This window comes from Neovison vison, chromosome 2, assembly GCF_020171115.1.
Source record: "Neovison vison isolate M4711 chromosome 2, ASM_NN_V1, whole genome shotgun sequence".
NCBI lineage: Eukaryota > Metazoa > Chordata > Mammalia > Carnivora > Mustelidae > Neogale > Neogale vison.
The window spans coordinates 117,634,149-117,658,748 of NC_058092.1; positions in this window are offsets into that span (position 1 = coordinate 117,634,149).

The following is a 24,600-nucleotide window of genomic DNA, read 5'->3' on the forward strand; positions in this document are numbered from 1 at the left end:
CCATATCCATCACATCAGACTCTCCCTATCCTTAGGCCATCATCTCTTCCCAACCCGAGGTTTTAGTCCTCTGAACCTAGACCTTTCTCAAATCCCTGTACTGAGGGGAATCTGATACACAAAACACAACTTCTCCTTCACCATGGCAGGAAACTTTGCAGTTGGGTTGTCAAACCTTCAAAGTAGGAGAAACACGCATGGCCCATGAGGCCACGCCCATGCTTTAGGGCAGCCCTGGGCACACACATGCATCGTGACACTCAGTTTGAGCCCCGTTTTCAAATAATTCCTCTCAGTGGCTAGATGAAGAGCCCACATATTGGGCTTGCCACGCCCCTAGGCCTCAATGCTAACCAAAGGTCGAGTTTTCCAGTCGCCCATACCCAGGTCTCTGCTCTGGAATCCCTCTTATGAAGGCACACCTGAGCCAGAAAACTGGACTCCTCCCTTCCCACAATATGATCCAATGCTCCTGGGAGCCAGGCCAAATCCCCAGAAAGGGAGAATCGTCCATGGCCCATGAGGCCACCCCTACATTCCACAGCAATCCTTGACACAAAATCCAGAGACAAAAGACTTAGTGGGGCATAATGGCATACTTAATCAGAGGGAGCCATTTTGTGGTTGATGCAGTAAAGTTAGATTGACCCTATACAGTAAATTTATATTGACCCTGCCCCTCCTAGAGGATCTTATTTGCAAAGCCTAGATACAAGGGTGGGTCAGGCCAGGTAAGACATCCAATCAGAGGGGCGCACATATATCTACTAGGGTAAATTGAAATTTAATTGGCTTCCCATTTGTGACCTAGCAGATTTTTGTGTGTGTGGCAGACCTAGCATGACTGTGCAGTTTTCTCTGTGTATTGCAAACTCACTGGCCACCTGTGTATAGCCCGGCTAAACTACCTCTATAAAATTAAGTCTATGAGGCTGGGAGGGGTTGACTCTTTGCAAGAGATGGCTCTGACCAGTCAGTTTGGTCCGATGCTTGGCGCAAAATAAAGCTTTGCTTGATCTTCATTTTGTATCTGTCTCGCTTCTTTGATTACGGACCCTAACACTGGAAGCTCGCCCACGATCAAACGATGAGAAAGAACCCAGCATCAGAATTTCTGAGAAAAGCCTCCAGAGGTAAGATCACGGGATCCTGTCTGTCTGGTTGCAGAGATCCAGGATAAGCCCACTGGAGAGAAGGTGGACACAGCCATGATCCACGGGGCTGGAGTGGATGCAGGGGATGCCCCATTCTTTTTTTGGGACCTGCCAGGGGGTTCAAGTCCCCCTAGCAGGTCAGGGGGCTTGCCAGTGTATTCAAGTCCCGCTAGGAGTTCAGGGGATTGCAAGGGGGTTCAAGTCCCCCTGGGTGGTCAGGAGGCTGAGAAAACCCCCACTAGCAGATGGTTGCAGGAAACCGAGAAAATCTCCACCAGCCACTGGGTCTGGTTGTCTTTGTCTTGTCTTTTGTCGCCTGTTGTGATGCTCATCCTTAGGGAACCAAGAAAATTCCCACAGGCAAGCATCTCTAGGGGGGCTGAGAAAACCCCCTCACCAGTGGCAGGCTCTGCATGAGGGCTGCTGGGTCTGCTGTTCTTTTGTCCTTTTTTTTTTTTGCTGTTATTGTCTGTTGTATTGTTTGTTGTGTTTGAAGGAATGGGGCAAGCAGAGAGTAAGAGGACTCTGACTTTCGTCTCTCTGTTCCTCATAATAGATGTGGGGCTTCTCCCTCACTCATTTTTTTTGTTAAAGGCTATGACTGGAGCCAACTGGGGTTAGTCTAACTTGAGACAGAGACTTTAAGGAATATTCCCAAGTAGCTTCCAAAACTCCCTTTGTCTCGGGGTATTTCTTGCCTTCTCAACCTGACGTGGACTGCCTAGCCCATCCCTCTTGCTGGCGGGAGAGCATAGCGTCTGAAGTGGAGATGGTTATTAGTCTGTCTCCAGGTTTTAATGGGTAATTGTTAAAGTGGCTTTTAAAGTATTTGGTAACTGGAAACTGTGAAAGGTTGCTTGACTGACAAATGGAATGAAATTTCTTGGACATCTAGGTATTAAGCAAATGGGATAAAATTCTAAACCATTGGTAGCTGGAACTGGGTTTTTGCTTTAATCTGCTGGTGAACAAGTTTTGTCCTTAATTGATTCATAAATTTTCCTTCGAAGATTTATCTTGTAAAATGAATTTGACTTAAAGGAAATTCATATGGAAATACATATCATTGATATGTTGATATCCTGAAACTGTAATGGGTAAGAATTTCCAGAAGTAAAAGTTGCATTCGGACTAAACCAGAATTAGTAACATGGGACTAGGTGAACTGAAAGATTGTAATGTTATATCTCTTGATGTTTTGTCTTATATTAAACATTAATGGTTCTGTAATGTTTGCTCTTCCAGACTAGGGAAACTTTTTCTTAAGTTATCTGTAACTGACAGAGATGGAAAAGTAGTCATTTGTAAACAAATCAATGTATTTAACTCTTTCTCTCTATCTGAACCCTCTAAAACCAAAAGGTCTCAGCAAATATTCCTTCTTCCATGGCAATCAGTCATTTGAGTAAGTGCAATAAGAATCTGTTCTCCTTGTAACAGGACACCATTGGAAACACTGGTTATTTTACCAAGGCTTTGACTGTAAAGTCATATTTGAAAAGACTCAGATATGACTAGACAGCTTTAATGAACTAAGTTTGACTTTAAAAACCTGGAACCATAAAGTCCCTTAAAACTGTTGGCCTGATACCTTCCTTACAGAGTTGTCAGCAGCCTCACCAGGTGAGGAAAGGATGTTATTTCCTGGAAGGTGCAGGAACCTCCGGATACTTTGGGGACCATAGGAAGAGGAATTTGCCCAAATTGACAGATATTGCAGGCATGACTGATGGAAAGTACATAGCTTGGATTTTGGCCTGGAGAGGCTACTCTAAGTTAAACCTAGAGATTCCTTTTGAGAAGTTCCAGCAAAGCTGATTCTAAAACATGTATATGAGCACTCACTTTTCTTGCTGAGCTTATGTACATAATTAGGCCAAGTTTGTTAAAACTGGACTTGTTTTTAAAATAAATTAGTTCTGATTTGGCTATCTCTGGAAACAAGGGTTATTTTAGAGAGAATATGTTTTAATAACACACCTTTATGGATGTTAAATTTTAGATTTGATGGTCTTTAAAAGTTTGTTTACCTAAGCTAGACAACTTGAGGCAAACTTCAGGGAAATTTTACAATAGCTTGTTTAGATAATCTTGCTTTGCCAGCCAGTCAGCCCCAGATAAAGGAAACTTCAGAAAATTGAAGGATTTGAAGGGAAGAATCTAACTAAGTGGGAATAGCAGAAAAGGTGTTTAACAACAGGGCTGCACAGGAAAAAACGTTTTTGCCTTACATGAGGCAGGTAGGGTATGGTAAAAGGAAGGAAAAGCCTAAACACAGAGAATGCAGGTGGGAAGACTTAAATTCAGATCAGGGCACTTACTGTAAGGAAAAAGTACATTGGGCCAGGGAGTGCCACGAAAGAGGATGGCCATGCTGGCCTCCAGAAACAGAAGGGACCATGGTTCGGAGCCCCTCCCTGAACCTCGGGTAAAAATTGATGTGGAGGGATATCAATTGAAACCTATAGGAAAACTACCTGGAGAGGAAGTCTGGTTATGAAAGGCAAATGGCATAGAAAAATATAAATGGACAACTGTGCATATGTTTGTGGCAGAAGTAGGTGAATACATTCTTTACGAGCCAGTCTCAGAACCAGAAGAGATAAGAGAAGGGAGCCCTATCCAAACCCTAAAGTTCGAGTTTCACGAAGTCTTGGCAGAAGGAAAGCCCCCTGACTTGGCCAAGGGACAGCCTCCAGTGGTGGTACAACTAAAAGTGATGGCTATGGCTGTTCACGTCCAGCAGTACTCCCTCCCTCGAGAAGCAAAGGAAAGGATCAGAAAGCACGTTAACCGCCTCTGAGGAGATGAGATCCTAGTTCCTTGCAAATCTCCATGGGACGGACATTTGTTGCCTGTCAAAAAGGCAGAGACGGGGGAGTACTTACCCATTCAGGACTTGCAGGAAGTTAATAAATGGGTTGAAGATACCCACCCAACGGGGCCTAAACCCTATACTCTCCTCTCCATCCTGGGCCCCAGGACTGTGTATACCACCTTAGATATCATGGATGCATTTTTCTGCATATCTTTAGGAAGGGAGTCTCAGCCTTTTTTACCTTTGAGTGGTGCAACCCACAGGAAGGATTCCAAGGATAGCTCACCTGGACAAGACATCCCCAAGGGTTTAAGAATTCACCCACTATCTTTAACCAGGCTCTATACGATTATTTGCATGAGATCGCTCTGACCAGTCAGTTTGGTCCGATGCTTGGCGCAAAATAAAGCTTTGCTTGATCTTCATTTTGTATCTGTCTCGCTTCCAACCCAGGATTCACTCTGTTACAGTATGTTCATAACTTGCTAATAGTCGCTGACGACTATCAGTCATGTTCGTTGGGAAGAGAGCTCTCTTACAGACTCTGCAGGGAAAAAAAAAAAGAGTATCGGGTGTCAGAAAAGAAAGCACAGCTCTGTCAGAGCCATGCTATCTAGGCTTTGCTCTCCACTAGGGAGTTTCTAGGGACAGTGGGCTACTATTGGCTGTGGATACCATTGTTTACAGAGATTGCCGGACCTCTCTATGTACTGGCAAAAGGGGGGCTCACTATGATAAAGTGGACAGTTGAGGCAGAAGGAGAATTTCGGGAATTACATACAGCCTTACTGAGTGCCCCAGCATTGGTCATCCCAGATGTTACCAAGTCTTTCCACTTGTATGTGGAAGAAAAAGCTGGAGTTGTCAAAGGAGTTTTGACTCCGACACTGGGGCCTTGGCAAAGGCCAATAGACTATCTTAGCAAGAACCTAGATCCAGTTGTGACTGGTTTCCCTCTGTGACTCTGCATAATTGCTGCCACATCCCTCCTAGTCAAGGATGCACGTAAATTGAATTTGGGTCAAAATCTCATCTTGACCATCACCCACGCTATTGAGGGCCTTCTCCAGACTCCACCAGACTGGTGGATGATGAACGCCCAAGTGACAGGGTATCAGGCCCTCTTCCTCAACAAACTAAGAGTGACCTTCTGGCCTGTGGTGGTGCCAAATCCAACCAAGCTGCTGCCAGAGGAGCGGCTGACAACTCACATGACTGTGGGAAGGTCCTAACCCAAGGCACAGGAGTAAGGCCAGACCACACAGACATTCCCCTTCCAGGTGTGGCAATGACTCTGTTCACAGAAGGGAGTAGCTACATGGTCGATGGAAAGAGGTATGCGGGGACTGCGGTGGTTTCCCCTGTGCAGGAACTCTGTACGGCAGCCCTGCCACAAGGAACATCGATGCAAAAAGAGGAGCTGATTGCACTCACCAAGGTACTCCAGATGGCCCCAACATCTATATAGACAGCAGGTATGATTTTGCTACTCTCCATATATATGGGACTATTTATAAAGAAAGGGACCTATTAACAGCAGAAGGAAAAGAAATTAAAAGCAGAGGAGAAATATTGGCTCTCCTTCAGGCTATTTGGGACCCAGAAGAGGTGGCTGTTATGCATTGCCCAGGACACCAAAAGGGGACTGATCTGATTTCAAAAGGAAACCAATTGATAGATCAAGCTACAAAGCAAGCATCCCAAAAAACTGTGCAAGAGCTGGTTACACTTCTGCCTTCAGCCCTACCGAGGGGGGGGGGATGGACTATTTAGAGGAAGATTTAAAGTGTTTACAAAAATGGGCTAAATTAGACCACTAAGGGGATTGGGCTAAGACTAAAACAGGAAAGTTAATTCTTTCTCATTGAAGTTAGTAGACCAGATACATCAGGGTATTCATTTGGGGCACAAAAACTCAAGAAAATTATAGGCAAGCAGTTCCAAGTTTTAAATTAGGGCACATGGTTCAGGATATAGTTGATAGATGTACTCTATGAAAGGCAGTTAATGTGGGAGGAATTATAATGGGAAGAGGGAAAAGAGAAAGAGGTAAGGAACCAGGAATTTATTGGGAAATAGAATTTACAGAAATGAAACCCGGAAAATATGTCCACAAGTATATGTTAGTTTTTGTAGATACCTTTTCAGGCTGGGTAGAGGCTTTTTCCACCTAATATGAGATGGTAGGAGTGGTAGCAAAAAAGCTGTTAGAAGAGATAATTCCAAGGTTTGGGCTGCCTCTCCCAATCGGGTCAGACAACGGCCCTGCATTTGTGAGTTCAGTCTCACAGACATTGGCCAAGGCCATGGACACTAATTGGAAACTACCTTGTACCTAACAGCCCCAGAGTTCCGGACAAGTAGAGAGAATAAACTGGACTCTTAAAGAGCCCTTGACAAAGCTAATTCTGGAGACTGGTGTGGTGGATCTCCTTCCTTTCTCTCTCCTCAGGGCATGATGTGCATCCTATGTAAACAAGGTGACCTCATTTGAAATAATGTTCAGGAGACCCCCTCCTCCTTGCTCTGACCTTGCCTACAAGAGGTTGTCCTGGCAGAAATGACTGATCAATCTGTACTCCAGTCACTGCAGGCATTACAGAGTGTCTTAAAAAGAACCCACACAGGGATCCGAACTCCCCACACTGAGACAGAGATGGAGGTAGAACCACATCCTTACCAACCCGGGGTCTTGGTTTGGATACATCACCACCAAGTGGGAAACGTGCAGCCTCGCTGGAAGGGACCATTTACTGTCATCCTGACCACGCCCATGGCAATAAAAATAGAAAGCATCAGGGCCTGCATTCACGCGGGTCATGTCAAATGAGCCGAGGATGAGGACAAGGAAGTCCCCCAGATATGGAAGCCACAGCCAATGGACCCTGCTGACCGTGGACTAAAGCTAAGACTCAAAAGACTATGAGTTCATTGTTGCTCCTATTGTTACCTGTTTATGTAAATTATAAGTGGGAAATTAGACGAACAGAATTAAGAAAAATGGAAAAGGTTATACAAAGTTGTAAATGGCTAACTCATCAGCCGAATGTGCATTAATGTCATTTGTATAAAAGAACATTAGAGCAATAAAAAGTTATTATTACATGCTCAATATAACATAGAACTGGCTGAAAAGTCAAGGATTTGGCTAATCTTCAAAGAAAAGGGGGGAATGTAAGGGCCTACTTAATCAGAGGGAGCTGTTTTGTTGTTTATGCAGTAAACTTAGATTGACCCTATGCAGTAAACTTAGATTGATCCTGCCCCTCCCAGAGGAACTTACTTGCAAAGCTTAGATACAAAGGCAGGTCAGGCCAGGTGAATATATCCAATCAATGGGGTGCGCATATATCTACTAATGTAAATTGAAATTCAGTTGGGTGACCATGTGTAACCTAGAAGATTTTGTGTGTGTGGCAGTCTTAGCATGACTGTGCAATTTTCTTTAAGTATTGAAAGCTCATTGGCCACCTGTGTATAGCCCTGCTAAACTACCTCTATAAAAGTAAGTCTGTGAGGCTGCCAGGGGTCATCTCTTTGAAAGAAACAGCCCTGACCGGTCAGTTTGATTCTCGATGCTCGGGGAGAAGTAAAGATTTGCTTGACCTTTGCTTTGTATCAGTCTCGCTCCTTTGATTATGGACCCTAAGAGTGACCACCTCACACTCGCCCATCTAAAGGAGCTTTCCTTCTGGTCTGTAGATCGGGCCTACCATACCCTCGGTCCCAAACATATGGTGAGTTTTTGTTTTCAGACTTCTGTCCCCACAGACCTGGCCCACAAACCCTCTGGGCTGGGGCCTGTGTGGACACACCACTGGACTCTGCCCGTCAACTCGAAGGAAACTGTGCCCATTCCATTGGCCACAAACCTACAGATGAGGAGAAACTTACATGACCCCCGAGGCCATCCCAATAGTGTAGCCTTCCCTGGACAAAAAGACGCATTGTGACACAACCTGAGCAACTACATCCACTCAGACACGCAGACAGATATCCCCAGACACAGAATATTGAACTGGACATGCTGTGAGGCCCTAATCTGAACCCAACTTTGGTTTCCAGGCTTTGTTCCTCAGAGGACTGATTTCGAGTACCAGCATATGGGGGTTTCCTGAGGCACAAAACAGAACAACTCTCATCTCCACATGGGAAGATTGCTATTTGGATCTGTGTTAAATGCTCCAAGTAGGAGAATACTGCAGGGTCCCTGAGCCACCTCCACATTCCAAGTTCTCTATGGACACAAACCCACATGATGATCCATCCTCAGGAGAGTCCATTTCAACTCAGCCCCCTGGGTAGCTAGCCCCAGAGCCAGCAGATCAAATCTGCCTTGTCCCTACGAACCAATGGGAATGTGAGATAGGGTTTCCAGGCATCCGTCCTTAGAGCCCTGCTCTCAAATCTTTCCTTGCGAGGCATCCTTGAGCCATCCACCAGGACTCGCCTGACCTGCAGAAGGAAACCTTGCATTTTGGAGCAGCTCACAATCCCCAGAGTGGGAAAGCCTCCATGGTCTCATGAGGCCCCACTTTCATGAAGGGGCCATCATGGACACAAACTCCAGCCTAAGCCAATGTCTGATACTCTGCCTTCCCACCAGAAGAAAAAAAGTGCCCTATAGGGTTGTCCAGAAAACCCAAATAATGTTCAAACTGCACAGCCCTCAACTACACCCCAATGTCATAGGCTGCCTTGTGCACTAATGTTATGTCTGACATAACCTGAGCCCAGATCTCCCATGAGACTCCAATACAGCTGGCCACACATCCAGAACAACAGATTCACCATGGCCTTAGGCCGTTATCTTTCCAACCAGGGTTTACAAGTACAAAGTGAACTGAGTTGACATGGAGTCTCATGCTGATGGGTCACAATGTGGTTTGTGTTCAGGGAGACCTTAGAATGTGGTGGTGCCCAAGTCCCCTGCAGGATTCTCCTACCCTGACGGTTGGCACAGCTCCCAAGTGCAAGGTTTCCTTCTGGGGACAGGGTGTGTTCTGTCATGTGGCTCAGGGACCACATGTTGGACCAAATGTTGGTATTCTATTACAGGCCTCAAGGGACATATGTCTGAAAACTTACCCTAGGGTTCGATGAGGTCCTAGGGACATGTCAGTTTTAAACTTCTGTCTCTAGGGACATTGACCTGGGTGTCAGCCTGTAGGTAGGTGCTCAGGGTTTGTCTGGATTTTTGTCCAGAGTAGCCTACAAAATTGGGGTGGGGCCAGGGGCCTTGCAGGTTTCTCCTAATCATGAGGGTTTGGGCAGCTGTGATAGGCATAGTTTCCTTTAGGAGAGCAGGCCCAGTCCTGTGGTGTGGCTGTGAAGGCCCCATTCTGGAAGGCATGTGAGCCAGGGCTTTGGAGACAGAAGTGTGCAAACACAAATTTAGTTTAGGGTTAGGGCTGAGGTTATGGTAGGTCCGATCTGTAGGCCCTGAGGGGAGCACCTCGGGAGCTAAATTAGAACGAGTGGGAGGCGGGAGCTCAGGCTTTTTTCTCTGGAGTGTGTCTAGGATGGCCGCAGATTGGAGAGGTAGCCTCGTGGGGCCATGGAACATTCTCCATCTATGGGGACTCTGCCCCACTCCCAATCGTTTGGTGTCATTCTGGGGGAAGGGAAGAGTCCTGTTTTCTGCCTCATGGTTCCCCTGAAACAGTGATCCAGAGAAAAGCTCTGGGTCCAGGCACCTGGGACACCCCACTGAGGGTTAGAATTTGGGTTGAGGGGCATGGCACCATGGCCCTGTATGCGGGGTCCTGGTCCAGGTACCAGGAGACTTGTTTGAAAACAGGCTCAGACTGAGGGTCACAAGTCGTGTTTGTGCCAGGGAATCCCTCATGTGTGGGTGGGGCCTCATGGGCCATGCAGGTGGCTCCCACTCTGAGGGTTGGACAACCATCCCAACAGCAGGGATTCCGGCCATGAGGAAGGAGTAGTACTCTTCTTTGTGCATCAGGTTCTGCCATAGGCAGGGATTTGAGCTAAGGCCTGGGGACAGATGCCCAAATACCCAGGTTGGGTAGAGATGATGGCTATGGGCCTGGAAGTTCCCATCTGCTGGATATGCATCCAGGTATCTGAGTGGCTGAGAGGAGGTCGGGGCTCAGGTTGTGTCAGAGGGAACATTAGGGCACAACCCAAACTAGGATATTGGGATGCCCTCCTGGGCCATGAAGGTTGATCCTCACATTGGGCTTCCGGGCAGACCCAGGGGGCACATCTTCTCTCCTGTGGGAAGGCAGAATGCTGCACTGTGGTTCCCAAATTCTTGATATGGAGGGTTTGGGGCCCAGAGTGTGAGGACTGAAGTCTGAAAACACAAGCTACGGTTAGTTTCAGGGCCATGAGCACGGCCGTTCCAAATCCCGGTGCCTGATTCGAGATCTCCAGCACCTGAGTAAGGGCGAGTGTCAAACGTCCGCTCATGCTGGAGTTTCTGTCCATGATGCCCGACTCATGGAGGTGTGGCCTAGGAGGCCATAAAGGTTTTCTTAAGCAGGCGCTTGAGAGCTGCTCGAAACAGCAAGGTTTCTATGTGCGTGCGGGACAGGGGAAATCCTGTTTGATGGCTCCATGTTAACCCATATGGAAAGATTGGATAGCAGAGCTCTACAAATTGATACTGGAAATCTCACCTCAGGTTCCCTTTACAGTTGAGGAACATGGAAGGTTTGATCTGGTGTGTCTGGGGAGAAGTTCCAAGGGGGCTGAGTTGATATGGAATCCCATGCTGATTGGGTCACAGTGCTGGTATGTGTCCAGGGAAACCTTGGAATGTGGCCATGGCTCAGGGGCCATGCAAGGTTCTCCTACTCTGAGGGTTAGACACAGCTCCCAAGAGCAAGTTTTCCTCTTGGGTACTGGAGTTGTGTTATTTTGTGGCTCAGGGACCACACGTTGGACCATCTGTTCTTATTCAAGAACAGGCCTCTGAGGAAAGATGCTTGAAAACCTACTCTAGGGTTCCGATTAGGTCCTAGGCCATGCCTGGTTCAATCTTCTGTCTCTACGGACATTGGCCTGCATGTCTGTCTGGAGGTAGGTGCTCAGGGTGTGTTGGATTTTTCTCTGGAGTGGTCTTCGAAATTGGGGTGGACTCAAGGGCATTGCAGGTTTCTCCTAATCAGGAGCATTTGGGCAGATGTGACATGCAGAGTTTCCTTCCAGAGGGCAGGCACAGTCCTGTGGTGTGGCTCTGGAGGACCCATCTGAGAGCACATGTGGGCCAGGGCTTTGGGGACAGAGGTCTGCCAAAACAAAGTCGGGTTATGGTTAGGGCCGAGGTGATGGCAGGCCAGATCTGAAGCCTCTAGTGGAGCTCCTCAGGATCTGAAATTAGGGTGAGTGGGCGGCGGTAGCTCAGGTTTTGTCTCTGGATGGTGTGTCTAAGATGGTCACGGAATGGAGGGGTGGCCCAGTGGGGCCATGGGAAATTCTCCCTCTCTGGGGATTGTCCCCAGCTCCCAATGTTTTGCTGTCATTCTCGGGGGAGGGAAGAGTCCTGTTTTCTGTCTCAAGGGTCCCCCAAAACAGGGATTCCATTGATGGGCTCTGGGTCTGGGAGCATGGAAAAGCCCACTGAATGTTAGGATTTGGGACTAGGGGCATGGCACCAGGGCTGTTTTCAGGCTCCTGGTCCAGCTCGAGATGGGGCTTGTTTGAAAACGGGCTCAGGCTGAGGGTTACAATGTGTGTTTGTGTCCTGGGCAGTCCTCATGAGTGGGCATGGTTTCATGGGCCATGCAGCTGACTCCCACTCTGAGGTTTGGACACCCATACCAATAGCAAGGTTTCTGGCCATGGGGAAGGAGGAATACTCTTTTGTGCATCAGGTTCCCCCACAGGCAGGGATTTGAACTAAGGCCTGGGGACAGATGCCCGAATACCCACGTTAGGTAGAGATGAGGGCCATGGGCCAGAGCAGCTCCCATCTGCTGGATATTCATCCAGCTATCTAAGAGGCTGACAGGAGGTCGTGGCTCAGGCTGTGTCATACAGAGCATTAGTGCACAGGGCGGCCTAGGATCTTTGGGTGCTCTAGCGGGCCGTGCAAGTTGATCCTCACGTGGGGTTTCTGGACAGACCCATAGGACACTTCTCTCTGGTGTGCAGGCAGAATGCTGCCTTGTGGATCTCTGCTTTCCGATCTGGAGGGCTTCAGGCCAGGAGTGTGAGGACAGAAGTTGGGAAACACAATCTATGGTTAGGTTTCTGGCCGAAGGCATGGCAGGCCCACTCTGCAGAGGCGGAATGGAGAACTCTTGCATCTGAAGTAAGGGCTAGTATCAGACTTTGGCTCAGGCTGGAGTTTTTGTCCATGCTGTACCATTAATGAAGGGGGAGCCTCATGAGGCCATAGAGGTTTTCCAAATCTTGGGCTTGTGAGCTGTTCCAAACCACAGGATTTTCTTCTGGGCAACAGGTGTGTCCTGTTCATTGGCTCAAGGATGCCCCACTTGGAAAGATCCGAGGGCAGGGCTCTAAGGACAGATGCCTGGAAACCCCAGCTTGCATTCCTATGGGCACCTAAGGACAAGGCAGGTTCGATCTCCTTCCTATGGGGCAAGTTTCCCAGAGGCCTGATTTGAGATGGACTATCATGAGGATGGGTCATAATGTGAGTTTGTGTCCATGGAGATCATGGGATATGGCGGTGACTCAGGACCCTGAAATATTCTCCAAACTGGATGGTTTTACACAGCTCCAAATAGCAAGGTTCCCATGTGAAGAGGAGAGGTGTTTTGTTTTGTGCCTCAGGAAATCCCCATATGCTGGTATTCGAAACCAGGCCTCTGAGGAGACATGCCTGGAAACCTAAGCTAGGGTTCATAATAAGGTTAGGGGCATGTCCGGTTCAACCTTCTGTCTCTTGGGACATCTGTCTGCATGCCTGAGTGGAGTTAGTTGTGCAGGTAGTGTCAGAATGGGCCTTTTTGTCCAGGGCGAACTCTACTAATGGGATTGCCTCAGAGGCCTTGGAGGTTTCTTTTAATCTGTAGGGTTGTGGCCAGTGAAATGGGAACAGTTTCTTTCGAGAAGGCAGGCACAGTCCAGCGGTGTGGCTCGAGGTCCCAGCCTGGATGGTGTGTGGCCCAGGGTTGTGGAGACAGATGTCTGAAAACACAAACTTGGCTTAGGTTTTGGCCAGAGGGTAGGGAAGGCTCAATATACAGACCATGAGGGGAGTCCCCTGGATATGAAATAAGGGGGAGTGTGAGGCAGAAGCTCAGGCTTTTGTCTCTGGATTTTGTATCAAGGATGGCCGTGGAATGTACAGGTGGCCTCATGGGCCATGGACTATTCTCCTTCTCAGGGGATTTGGCCCAGTTCCAAAGAGATTGGGGACATTCTGTTGGAAGGGTGTATTCCTGTTTTCGGTCTCAGGTGTCCCTCAAAAAGAAGGATTCTGAAGCAGACTCCGGAGTATGGGTGACTGGAAAACCCAAGCTTTGGTTAAGATTGGGGTCTAGGAGCAGGGCAAGCACAATATGCTATAGGTACAGCCACTGAGAGGTCTTATTTGAAAATGGGCCTCAAGCTGATGATCACAATGTGTGTTTGTGCCCAAGGCAGCCCTCAACATGGGAATGGCGTCATGGGCCATGCAGGTTTATCCTACTCTGAGCTTTTGATTTTGACATCCATCAGCATCCTAACTGCAAGGTTTCTTGCCATGGTGAACAAGGAGTTCTGTTTGGTGCATCAGGTTCCCCCTGGAGCAGGTATTTGAGATAAGGTCTAGATTGAGATGTCTGAAAACCCAGGTTGAGTAAAGATGACAGCCTTGGGCCATGGCGGGCCCAATCTGCTGGAAATGGGACCAGCTGCCTGGGTTTCTGACAGGAGGTCTGGGCTCAGACTATGTCAGACAGAGCATTAGTGCCCAGGGAAGCCAATGAAATTGGGGTGCGGTCAAGGCCGTGCAGGTTGATCCTCATATGGGGTTTCTGGGCAATCCTAAAGGTCCCTTTTTTCCTCTGGTCCGCAGACAGAGTGCTGCATTGTGACTGCAGAATGCCCAGTCTGCAGGGCTTCTGTGCCAGGAGTGTGAGGATGGAAATCTGAAATCACAAGCTAGTGTTAGGTTTCGGACCGAGGGCTCAGAAGGCCCACTCTTCAGAGGCTGAATTGAGATCTCCAGTTTCTGAAGTAAGAGCCAGATTTGTATGTTACCTCAGGCTGGAGTTTGCATCCATGATGGCCCATTAATGAATTGAGGCCCTCGTGAGGCCATGGAGGATTTCCCAAACTGGGGGTTGTGAGCTTCTCAAAAGCACAAGGTTTGATTCTGCAGGACAGGCAAGTCCCATTGGGTCGCTCAAGGATGTCCGATAGGGAAACATTCGAGAGCAGGGCTCTATAGATGGATGCCTGGAAAACTCACCTTGCATTACCATGGGCTCCTAGGGACAACACATGTTTGATCTGCTGGCTCATGGTTGAGATACCCAGGGAGTTGCGTTGAAATTGACTGTTATGAGGATGGGTCATATTGTGGGTTTGTTTAAATGGAGACCTTGATGTCGTGGCCGGCACAACAAATCGACCTGGAAATGTGAGGGTAAGAGGATGGTGAAAAGAAATTAAGAGACAAAGAGATGGGGGCAGGAGGGACACTGAGGATTATGGCCAACAGTGTCAATTTTATTCCACATCTTACAAGGATTTATAAGGCAGACCACAATAGAAAGAGTAATACATCTGTATTTAGTCAGATGACCGCAAGTTTCTATAACAAATTTACATTAACTACAAGCAAGCCTCGTGATGCCAGGTAGTTTTGGCTAATTCCATTAGCAAGACCATCAACCAGGGAGTGGGTTATGGGAGATACAGGAACAACAAGGACCAACTAAGAATTCATGACCTTGACCACATTGTTCCCTTCTGTAGGGAGAGCGTGTGGGAAGTCATGTAGGCGAGTGCATGACACATCATCAGTGCTACTCAACCTTTACTGTCCATAGCCCTTTATTAAGGTATTTGGACTTAAAGGGAGACACAAGTCAGGGCCTGTTTTGGTCCTCGACTCCAACCGTGCCATAGCCTCCAACAACTTGGAAGGTGTTGGTGGTTCAGGGGCCTGAAAGATTCTCCTACCCGGAGGATTGTACACAGCTACACAGCTCCAAATAGCAAGGTTCCCATGTGAAGACAAGAGGTGTTCTGTTTGGTGCCTCAGAAACCCCCATATGCTGGTATTCAAAACCAGGCCTCTGAGGTGAGATGCCTGGAAACCAAAGCTAGGGTTCAGAAGAGGGTCTAGGGGCATGTCTGGTTCAATCTTCTGTGTCTGGGGACATCTGTCTGCATGTCTGAGTGGAGGTAGTTGCTCAGGTTGTGTCAGAAAGCATGTTTTGGTCCAGGGCAGACTATACTATTGGGAGTGCCTGGGGGCCTTGTAGGTTCCTCCTAATCTCTAGCGTTGTGTCAAATGGAATTGGGAGAATTTCCTTCGAGAGCACAGGCACAGTCCTGTGGTGTGGCTCCAGAGACCCCAGACTGGAGGTTGTGTGGGCCAGGGATGCAGGGACAGAAGTCTAACAACACAAACTCGACTTACGTTTCAGGCCGAGTGTATGGCAGCCACGATCTATAGACTGTGAGGGGGGCTCCTCTGTATATGAAATAAGGGCAACTATGAGGTGAGAGCTCAGGCGTTTGTCTCTGGATTTTGTGTTAAGCATAACCGTGGAATGTAAGGGTGCCCTCATGGGCCGTGGATGATTCTCCCTCTCTAGGGATTTGGCCTGTCTCCCTATAGCTCAGGGTCATTCTGGGAAGGGATGATTCCTGTTTTCTGTCTCAGGTGTCCCTCAAAATGAGGGATTCCAGAGTAGAGCACGGCGTTCAGGCAACTGGAAAACCCGAGCTTAGTTTAGGATTGGGTTCTAGGGACATGGGAGGCACAATATGCCATGGGTTCAGCCACTGAGTGGACTTATTCGAAAACGAGTCTCACACTGAGGGTCACAATGCATGTTTGCGCCCAAGGCAGCCCTCAAGCATGGGCATGGCCTCATGGGGAACACAAATTTATCCTACTCTGAGCTTTTGACTTTGACACCTATCAGCATCCCAAAAGCAAGAATTCTTGCCAAGGTGAAGGAGGAGTTCTGTTTGTTGCATTAGGTTCCCCCACGTGCAAGGATTTGAGATAAGGTCTTGGTTCAGATGCCTGAAATCCCAGGCTGTGAAGAAATGATGACCTAAGGCCATGGTGGGTCCGATCTGCTGGGTATGTGGCCAGCTGTCTGGGTGTCTGAAGGGAGGTCTGAGCTCAGGCTGTATCAGACAGAGCATTAGTGCACAGGGTGGCCTATGAAATTGGGGTGCAGTCGAGGCCATGCAGGTTGATCCTCATTTGGTGTTTCTGAGAAGCCCCATAGGGAAATTTTTTTCTTCTGGTGCGCAGACAGAGTGCTGTGTTGTGGCTGCAGAATGCCCAATCTGGAGGGCTTGTGGTCAGAAGTGTAAGGACGGAGGTCTGAAAACACAACCTGGGCCGACGGCTCAGAAGGCCCACTCTGCATAGGCTGAATTGAGATCTCCAGCATCTGAAAAAAGGGTGAGATTGAGATGTTGGCTCAGGATGGAGTTTGTGTCCATGATGTCCCCTTTATGATTGGGTGGCTTCATGATGCCGTGGAGGCTTTCCCACTCTGAGGGTTGTGAGCTGCTCCAAAGCACAAGGTTTGCTTCTGCATGACAGGCAAGTCCTGTTGATGGCTAAAGGATTCACCCACCTTGTATTCCCATGGACTCCTGGGGACAAGGCAGGTTCGATCTGCTGATTCTGGGCTGAGCTACCCAGGGGATTGCCTTGAAATGGACTGTCATGTGGATGGGTCATAATGTGGGTTTGTGTAAATGGAGACCTTGGAATGTGGTGGTGGCTCAGGGGCCCTGAAAGATTCTCCTACCCAGAGGTTTTTCCGTAGCTTCCAATAATAAGTGTCCCATGCAGAGATGAGAGGTGTTCTGTTTGCTGCCTCAGGAAACCCCCATATTCTGGTATTCAAAAGCAGGCCTCTAAGTAGAGATGCCTGGAAACCTAAGCTAGGGTTCAGATGAGGGCCTAGGGGTATGTCCATTTCAAACTTCTGTCTCTGGGGACATCTGTCTGTGTGTCTGAGTGGAGGGAGGTAGTTTCTCAGAAATGCCTTTTTGTCTACACAATTGGGATGGCCTCAGAGGCCTTATAGGTTTCTCCTAATCTGTAGGGCTGTGGCAAATGGAGTAGACATAGTATCCTTCTAGAGGGCAGGCACAGTCCTGCAGTGTGGCACCAGAGGCCCCATCCTGAAGGGTGTGTGGGTCAGGGATGTGGGGACAGAAATCTGAAAATACAAACTTGGCATAGGTCTCGGGCCAAGGGCAATGCAGGCTCGATCTACAAACCATTAGGGAAGCCTCTCGGGATATGAAATAAGGGCGAGGGTAAGGCGGTAGCTCAGGCTATTCTCTCTGGATGTTGTGTCAAGGATGACAGTGGAATGTAGGGGTGGCCTCATGAGCCATGGATGATTCTCCATCTCTGGGGATTTGGCCCGGCTTCCAGTCATCTGAGGTCATTTTGTAGGAAGGGAGGAGTCTTGTTCTCTGTCTCAATGGTCCCTCCAAAAGAAGGGTTCCAGAGCAGAGCCTCAGGTATGGATGGACAGAAAACCCCACCTTTGATTAGGACTGGGGCCTAGGGGCATGGCGAGCCTGATATGCGGGGTCTTGGTCCATCTACTGAAAGACCTCATTTGAAACTGGGGCTCAGGCAGAAGGTCCCAATGCGTGTTTGTGCTCAATGTAGCCCTCAAAAATGTGTGTATCCTCATGGGCCATGCAGGTTTATCCTTCTCTGAGGGTTTGACTTGGATCCCCATCCAAACAGCAAGGTTTCTTGACATGGGGAAGGAGGAGTTCTTTTCTGTGAATCAGGTTCCCCCATATGCAGGGATTTGAGAGAAGGTATAGAGTTAGAGGCCTGAAAACCCAGGTTGGGAAGAGATGATTGCAGAGGGCCATGGCGGGTCCGATCTGCTTCATATGCGGCCAGCTGTCTGGGTGTCTTATGCGATGTCTGGGGTCAGGATGTGTCTGACAGAGCATTGGTACACGGGGCGGCCTAGGAAATTGGGGTGCGGTCAAGGGCCATGCAGTTTGATCCTCATTTGGGATTTCTGGGCAGCCCCATAGGGCACTTTTTCCTTCTGGTGCACAGGCAGTATGTTGCATTGTGGCTCCAGAATTCCCAATGTGAAGCGCTTCTGGGCCAGGAGTGTGAGGATGGAAGTCTGAAAACACAAGCTAGGGTTATGTTTGGAACTGAGGGCAGAACAGGCCCACTTTGTAGAGGCTGAATTGAGATCTCCAGCATGTGAAATAAAGGTGAATATCAGACCTTGGATCAGGCTGGAGTTTGCGACCATGATGGCTCCTGAATGGAAGGGTGTCTTTATGAGTCCATGGAGCTTTTCCCACTCTGGGGCTTGTGAACTGCTCCAAACTACAAGGTTTTCTTCTGTGGGACAGGCGAGTCTTGTTGGATGGCTCAAGGCTGACCCATACAGAAAGATTCGAGAGCAGGGCTCTAAGGATGGGTGCCTGGAAACTCCACTCCACATTCTCTTTGGCTCCTAGAGACAAGGCAGATTTGATCTTCTGGCTCTGGGGTGAGCTACCCAGGAGGCTGAGTTGAAATGGACTCTCATGCTGATGGGTCATAATGCGGTTTTGTGTCCATGGAGACCCTGGAATATGGCGGTGACTCAGGGACCCTGCAGGATTCTCCTACCCGGAGGGTTTTCCACAGCTCCCAATAGTAAGTTTACCATGTGGAGATGAGATGTGTTCTGTTTTTGGCCTCAAGAAAGCCCCACAGGCTGATATTCGAAACCAAGCCTCTGAGGAGAGATGCCTGGAAACCTAAGCCAGGGTTCAGATTAGGCCCTGGGGAATGTCCAGTTCAATCTTCTATCCATGGGGCCATCTGTCTGCATGTCTGATTGGAAGTAACTGCCAAAGTTGTGTCAGAAATGCCTTTTTGTCCTGGGTTGACTACACAATTTGTATGGCCTGGTGTCCTTGTAGGTTTCTCCTAATTTGTAAGCTTATGGCCAATGGAATGGGCCCAGTTTCCTTGGAGAGGGCAGGCACCATCCTTCACTGTGGCTCCAGGGGCCCCATCCTCGAAGGAATGTGGGCCAGAGCTGTGGGGACAGAAATCTGAAAGCACAAACTTGGCTTAGGTCTCGGGCCGAGAACTACAAGCCCAATCTACAAACCTTTAGGGGACGTCTTCAGGATATGAAATGATGGCAAGGGTGAGGCTGTAGCTCAGGATTTTGTCTCTGGATTTTGTGTCAAGCATGGGTGGGGAATGTAGAGGTGGCCTCATGGGCCATGGATGATTCACCCTCTCTGGGAGGATACTTGTCTGTCATTTTCATGGGGTACCTTGAGAGGTTTGGATAAGGGCCATGCTGGCCTCATAAAATGAGGTGGGGATCATTCCTTCTTGTTTCTCTGGCAGAGTTTGAGAAGGATTGGTATTCATTTTTTTTATTTTTCCGTGAATGATTTGTTTAATTCACCAGTAAAACCATGGGTTCCTGGTCTTTTGTTTGTTGGAAGTTTTTGATCTCTTATTTAATCTGCCTCCTGGTCATTGGTCTGTTCAGAATTTCTGTTTCTTCAGGATTCAGTCTTGGCAGGTTTTATGTTTCTGGGAATGTATCCTTTTCTTTTGGATTATCCAGCTTGTTGGGGTGTAATTGTTCGTAGTATTTTCTTTTTATAAGATTTTATTTATTTATTTGACAGACGGAGATTACAAGTAGGCAGAGAGGCAGGCAGAGAGAGAGAGAGGAGAGGAGGAAGCAGTATCCTCATTGAGCAGAGAGCCCAATGTGGGGCTCGTTCCCAGGACCCTGGGATCATGACCTGAGCCGAACGCAGAGGCTTTAACCCACTGAACCACCCAGGTGCCCCTCATAGTACATTCTTATGAGCCTTTGCACATCTATGGCATCAGGGAACATCTTTTTCATTTCTGATGATGAGTCCTCTTTCTTTTTCTTGAGCTTGAGTCTGGCTAAGACTCTGTCAGCTTTGTTCATTTCAAAGAACCAGCTCTTTTTTTGATCTGTTGTTGTTGTTGTTTGTGTCTTTCTGTTGTCTTTTTAGTATGTATGTCATTTATTTCAGTTCTGATGTGTTCCTTTCTTCTACTAACTTTGGATTTTATTTGTTTTGTTTCTGTTTCCTTGAGGTATCAAGTTAGGTTGTTTATTTGAGGCGCTTCTTGTTTCTTGATTAGGCCTTTGTCAGTATAAACTTTCTTCTTAGAACCACATTTTTTTAAAAGTTAGCTCTAAGGGGTGCCTGTGTGGCTCAGTTTGTTGGGCGTTGGCTTTTGGCTCAAGCCATGAATTTACAGTCCTGGAATTGAGCCTTGCATCAGCTACCTGGTCAGCACGGGGAGACACTCTCTCTCCCTCTTCTACTGCCTGATCCTCCTTTCACTTTGCTCAGTCTCTCTCTCTCTCTCTTTCTCTCTCTCTCCCCTCCCTCTGTGTCAAATAAATAAATGACAGCTTTAAAAAAATAAAGTGAGATCTATGCCCAGTGTGGGGTTGAAACTCAAAACCACAAAATCAGGAGTCACAGAGCTCCACCGACTAATCGGGTGCCCCATTTTAGAACCTGTTTTACTGCATTCCGTAAATTTTGTTTCATTGTTTTTTTTTTTTTTCATTTGACTCAAAGTATTTCTCTGTTCCTATTTTGGTTTGCCCATGAACCCAATTGGTTGTTCAGTAGCATGTTGTTTAGTCTCTGTGTCTATGAATTTCCAGTTTTCTTCTTGTAATTGTTTTCTAGTTCTATACCACTGTGGTTGAAAAGATGGTCGATTTGATTTCACTCATCACTTGGGAAGATTCTAGGCTTCTGGAGTTTACTGACTTGTCTTGTGGCCTCACATATTACCGATGGTGGAGAATATTCTAGGTACAATTGATAGGAATGTATTCCATGTGCTGCTTTTGGACGGAGGGTTCTTTGTGTATCTGTCAAGACTATCTAAGTAACAGGTTGTCTGAGGCTGATGTTTCCTTTGTGATCTTCTGTCTGGATGGTGTATCATTGAGAGAAGTGTGAAGTATTAAAGTTCCCTATGGTATTGGTGCTGATTGCTTCTCTTAGGTTTGTTCATATATGCTCTAGATATTTAGTTGCTCCACTGCTGGGTGGGTAAATATTTATGAATGTTGCATCATCTTACTGCATTGATTCCACTATCAGTTTCTAGTGCCCTTCATTGGCTCTTGTTACAGTGTTTGGATTTTTTTCTTTTTCTCCTCCATTGGATTGAAAATCAGAAGATCATCTGTTAGCTCTGCAGCCAGGAACAAAGCACACCCCTGCTATAAGTCTGGTTTTCTTTTTTTTCCTCTATAAATAAACACAATAAATTCTTCTTCCAGGACCATATCCTGACTGCAATAAGAGAATGTGTATAAAAGTGCTTTGTAACCTAGGAGATACTTCCCAATTATGAAAATGGTTATGCAACCACCAAATGTCCAGGATAAGATTTTTTAAGACATATTTATTAATTGTAGCAACTGAAAGTGAGTGGGGAGGGTCAGAAGGAGGGAGGGAATCCTCCAGCAGTGTCTCAACTGAGTGTGGAGTCTGGTGTGGGGCTGTCTCCCAGGAGCTTGAGATCTTGATTTGAGCCAAAGTCAAGAGTCAGCTGCTTAACTGACTGTGCCACCCAGGTACTCCCAGAATAAGATTTTTTAAAACCATTTTTAAAAATAGTTTATTTATTTATTTGACAGACAGACATCACAAGTAGGCAGAGAGGCAGGCAGAGAGAGAGGAGGAAGCAGGCTCCCCGCTGAGCAGAGAGCCTGATGCGGGGCTCGATCCCAGGACACTGGGATCATGACCTGAGCCGAAGGCAGAGGCTTAACCCACTGAGCCACCCAGACACCCCTTTAAAACATTTTTTGAGGGCTTATTCTCATAGGTATTATTTTAAGTTAGCTCTATTTCGTTCAATTCTAAAAACTACTCTTAAATTTAAAACAGAAGCTATTCTGAAAGCAAATATACATAATATCCTCAGAGGTGGGGAAAAAGGCAGAAAAGAAGTTAAATAGGGGTACCATGGTGGTTCAGTCATTGAAGTTTCTGCCTTTGGCTCAGGACATAATCCCAGGTTCCTGGGATCGAACCCCAGGTCAGGCTCCCTGCTTAGTAGGGAGTCTTCTTCTCTCTCTCCCTATGTCCCTCCCCCTACTTATGCCCCCCCTTTATCTGTCTCTCAAATAAATAATTAAATTAAAATGGTAAGTTACTTGTTCAGTGTCATAATAAATATTAGAACTAGATACAATCCTGTGTGTGTGATCCTGAAGAAATGTTTTTAACATTTACCAAAAAACACCTAGATCTCAAAATACCATAGATTAAATTAGTTTCCCCTTTCTCCATACATTGCGTATCAGAAGATGCTACAATTCCAGGACCCTGGTTGCCTTGGTCAGTGGAGTGTGTGACTCTTGATCTCTGGCTTATGAGTTTGAGTCATGTTGGGGGTACAGATTACTTAATTGAAAAAAAAAGTTATAGTTGGGCTTGCTTTCTTTTATTCCTTTTGACCCCTTCACCCATTTCTCCCACCTCCAACCCCAAACTTCTGCCACGTCCCATCTGTTGTGTCTGAGCTCATATTTTTGTTTTTTGTTTTCTTTGTTTTAAGGTTCTGCATGTAAGTGATCTCTAGTATTTGTCTTTCTGACTGGCCTGTTTTACTTAGCATAATGCCTTCAAGGGCAACCATGTTGTAAATAAAAAGATTTCATCCTTTATTATGTCTGGGTAGGATTCCACTGTGTTTATCGACCACACTTTTTTATTCATTCATCCACTGATGACATTTAGGTTGTTTCTTTATTTTCACTGTTGTAAATAATCCTGCAGTGTACACAGGGGTGAATATACCTTTGTGAGTTAGTGTTTTCATTCCCTTCAGATAAATAATCAGAAAGGGAATTGCTGGCTCCTTTGGTTGCTCTATTTCTCCTTTTTTTTTTTTTTTTTTTTGAGGATCTTCTGACTTTTTTCCATAGTGGCCACACCATTTATATTCCCAGTAATGGTGCTAGAGTTTTCCTCTACTTCACATCTTCACCAAAATTTGCTATTACTTCTGATTTTGATAATGACCCTTCTGACAGGTGTGAAGTGGTGCCTCATTCTGGTTTGATTTGCATTTTCCTGATGATTAATGATGTTGCGCACCTTTTCATGTTCGTGTAGACCATCTGTATGTATTCTTTAGGAAAATGTCTATTTGGATCTGCTCCTGTTACATTAGATTACTTGTGGAGTTTTGTTGGTCTTGGTGTTTTTATGTGTTTTGTTTTGTTTTGCTGTTGACTTGCATGAGTTCTTTGTATTTTGAATATTAACCCCTTACTGGATATATAATTTATAAATGTTTTACCTTAGGTTATCATTTTATTTTGTTAATGGTTTCCTTTGTTGTTTGGACATTTTATAGTTTGATGTAGGCTCACACTTTGCTTCTTTGTTTTTACTTTGGCATCCGCTTAAAAGCACCACTACCAAGACCTATGTCAAGGACCTTTCCAAACCCTGTGTTTTCTGCTACAAGTTATTTAGTTCCAGTTACTTATATTCAATTGTTTGACACATTTTGAGTTAATTTTTGTGTATGGTGTAAGGGAATGGTGCTGTTTTTTTTTTTTCCTTTTGCATGTGGCTTTCCAGTGTTCCCAGCAACACTGATGAAAAAGACTGTTTTTCCCCCTAGTTTATTCTTGGCTCCTTTGTCATAAGATCCGGGACCTTAGATGTGTGTGTTTACTTCTGGGCCCTCTCCTGTCTTCTGGTGATGTGTGTTTCTGTTGTTATGACAATGCTAGATTGTTTTGATTACTTTATATTTGTCATTAGTCTGAAATGAGCAAGCACGATGCCTTTAGTGTGGTGGTTCTTTCTCTAGATTGCTCTGGTATTCAGAGTCTTTTGTGGCATCATACAAATTTTTAGATCCTTTGTTCTCTTACTGTCAAAAATGTATTTAGAATTTTGGTAGAAATTACAATGAAACTATAGTTGGTTTAGGGAAGTATGGACATTTAACCACTATTAATTCTTCTCGCCCATGAATATACAGTGTCTTTCAGTTTCTGTGTGTTGCCTCAAGTTTATTTTTTCCCCATCTTGTAGTTTTCATTATACAAGATTTTATCTTTTGGTGAAGTTTATTCTTGGGTATTTTATTCTTTTTGATGCAACTTCAGGTGGGATGATCTTCCTAATTTTTTTCTGATGATTCACTATTAGCATATAGAAATGCACAGGTTTTGGGGTAGTGATATTGTATTCTGTCACTTTATGGAATTTAGTCACAGTTTGAACAAACTTTCACTGGATTTTTTGAGGTTTTCCTTATATTCTATATCATGTGCAAATAGTGACCCTTTTACTTCTTTCTTTCCAGTTTTGATGCCTTCTCATTATCCTCTTGCATAATTGTTCTGCCTTGGATTTTCAATACTGTGTTCAGCAAAAGTGGCAAGGAAG